This window comes from Pezoporus flaviventris, unplaced genomic scaffold (genome assembly GCF_033815535.1).
Source record: "Pezoporus flaviventris isolate CSIRO_AGI_PZ_B2104156 unplaced genomic scaffold, CSIRO_AGI_Pfla_v1 ptg000002l, whole genome shotgun sequence".
Taxonomy (NCBI): domain Eukaryota; kingdom Metazoa; phylum Chordata; class Aves; order Psittaciformes; family Psittacidae; genus Pezoporus; species Pezoporus flaviventris.
Window position 1 is genome coordinate 24113773 of NW_026892550.1, and position 2975 is coordinate 24116747.

At 37.8% G+C, this 2975-nt stretch overlaps 1 long non-coding RNA gene across 1 annotated transcript; it reads right to left on the minus strand.

Moving 5' to 3' along the window:
- Window positions 1-405: 405 nt before the first annotated feature.
- LOC133275201 (uncharacterized) lies at window positions 406-1679 on the minus strand. The gene is made up of 2 exons (XR_009745436.1): window positions 1640-1679; window positions 406-718 (listed from the first exon to the last, which is right to left on the minus strand). It is a non-coding gene; the product is annotated as an uncharacterized LOC133275201 (long non-coding RNA).
- Window positions 1680-2975: the final 1296 nt, after the last annotated feature.

Sequence of the window (2975 nt, forward strand, 5' to 3'; positions counted from 1 at the left end):
ATATTCAAAATACTCTTTTTTCCCCCCAATGGACTCATATAAACAAGTCTTCATCTACCTTACAAAGGTTATTGCCTTCACACAATAATTTCCTTTTCTCCAATTTAAAAACATTTTATTGGGCTCCCCAATTATAGACAATTATTTTTATTACTATCATAGGGTAGGAGTAATGGACCAACATGCCATTATAAAAACAACAACAAAATCATTCCTCCTTCAGACAACTTACATATTCTTTTTTAATGGGATGTATAAAATGTTATAATGAGAATCATTTTGTATTGTCGTGATTTTTCTGATTGAATGGTGGTAAGTACAGAACCTTCAAAGACAACTTTTTTCTTCTAATTCTTACATCTAAAATAACTAGAATTTTAAGGCAAGCTTAGTAGAGACCTAATGTAGGTATAGTCATTTTTATTCAGTGACAATTAATAATATTTTTGTAAACATAAGTGTTCTAGGACAGGTAAAAAGGAAAAATCTGATTTTGATACAGCTGAGCATCCTGAATACTAAAAACTAAATTATCCTGTGATGAGTGTCAGTGGCATAAGCCTATGGACTTCAGCTTGCACGCTCATGTTAATTAAAATGATGTTTTACTGTTCCTGCGCAGGAGTGATGGTTTACAGTTTTTCTTGAGCAACATTCTTTATCAGATATGCTCAGACACTGCTTTTTGTACTCTGCCATTCCAGCTGATAATCCATTCCTGCAAGAAGGACAGAAAAAAGACCAACCATACCGTGAAGGCAAGAAGTGACTTTTGAAATCCAATTATGATTTGAAACATGGCCACTCATTACACTTTTCTTCTTCAAAAGAAAAGATTATTATGGTTCCTGTGAGACTATGGGCTACATGCAGTTTGAATCTAGTCTGTAGTTCTATGGCTACTTCCTCTAGTTTGCATTTCTATTATTTTATGCCGCAAACCTTCTCACAGGAAGAAGCCAGTCATGATTTGCCCATATTAGCTCACAATTTACAATGCTACACATTACAGTGACAAGACCTTTCCCAGACAGATGGGGGAAAAAAAAAAAAAAAGGACTCAAAGACTCAGAATATCAGATTTTTTATTTTTATTACTTAGTCATATATGGTATCTGAGAAAGAAGCTAATGGTAATCTGGAAGCCATAAACCCTCTGTTGCGCATGAGCAGTGAATCCTCCTCCTTATCTAGGAAGATGAAATTCTATTATAGCCTTAAAATAATTTCAGAAAGAGACAGAAAAAACTAGTTAAGGAACACAGTATCTGTGTGAGATAGCTTCAATTCTAATTAACTAGAGGCAAATCTGGGGGGAAGAAGAGAAGAAATCTAACCCTTAGTGGTAAGGAATGAGAAACCCTCCTGCTTACTACAAATGTCCAAGTAGCCACCCTTGTGAGCAAGTAACTTCACAGATATATTGAAGAAAACCAAGAAGTAAAGTCTGCCGAGAGCAAAGAGAGGAACTCATTCTAGGGAGACTATAGCTTTAATAAAGTTCAAAAAAAGGTCCTATAGAAAGAGCTGCTTAAAAAAACCCCAACCAACCAACCAAACCAAAACCACCAAACAAAATAACAAATGACTAAAAAGTCTTATGAGGAAGAATGGGGTACTCCCCCAGAGCCCATCTTACCTGTGAGGCTGAGGCAATGAAAGAGGGAACTTTAGCAGAATCCATCCTTAATAAAGGAACAAAGAGGGCCTATAAAAGGCGAAGATCCCAGAGCACGTGGTATTGAGAGCAGCTATGCTAGCTGCTGTGTCCCCACACTGGGTAATTTGGAGCAAGTAGGAAATCCTTGCAGTGCCAAGACTGATGAAGAACTGCATTTGTTTTGGCTTTTGTTTCAGGGTGTGTTTTTTGTGGGTTGTTTTTTTTTTGTTTTTGTTTTGTTTTGTTTCATTTTTTTTGGTTTGGTTTTTTTGGAGGTTTAGGGGTTTTTTGTTTGCTTTCTTTAATTTTGGGGTTTTTGGGGGGGGGGGAGTGGATTGTGTGTTTGGGTGTTTCTTTTGGGTTTTTTTCTGACTTTTACGTTTTAAAATGCATATTTCAAGAAACTTATCTCATTTTCAGCCTGAACTGAATGTGATGACAAACACCCTCAGATTGCTCATCTGAAATGCCCAGGGCTCATCACTAAGAAATTACCCTGAGAGCTTTCTTCCTTATGAAGCAAAACATCAAAATACAGTGAGGACACAGGGGAGAAAGCATGGCCAAGAGAAGAGTTCCTGGAAGTGAGTATTGCCAGGAATCACTGGGATTTGTGGTTCACATCAAAAATATCCTGAAGAAGTGTGCAAGATGAAAGACCTTCCTTCATCAAGCAGAAACTAAGGAGAACTTTAATGTCTCTCTTTTTATTTTGGGGGGGGGGGGGGGGGGGGGGAGGGTTCTTTTGATCCCAGCACTAATTCCTCTTGGTGAAGGAGCTAGATTTGTTGGGAAGTGTCAGAGCCATGAACCTTTGCAAATCTTTTTTTTCCAAACTTTTTGTACCTCCAAGACAAATAAAATTCCTAAATAACGTGCTTAGTGCTGGTGTTAGTAATAGAAGTTCTGATCCTTCACTCACGTAAAGCATAAGTAAAAATAAGCTCAGCCTGAGCAGGCTTGGGGGAGAGCTTATAGTGCTCCTGCATAAAACATTGGCCCAGAGCTTCACATTCACCACCATTAGTTTCTGCAGCACTTCAGCAACATGTAATTCCTTATCCTGCAGGTGAAAGATATCTTTGGTGTCATTGCTGCTCTGTAGGTGATAAATCTCCACTCAAGTATAATCCTGGGTCATGCCACATGACAGCTTCTTTAGTTATTTGGATCACTGTAAGGCAGCCTGGCAATTATACAGAAAGTGTGTTTCCATGGCAACACAGGGAAACTGCAGCATCTAAAAAAAAATTAAGACCGCAGAATTACTTAACATTTTATTCTCCAAAGACTTCAGTATTCTGAGTTTAAACTT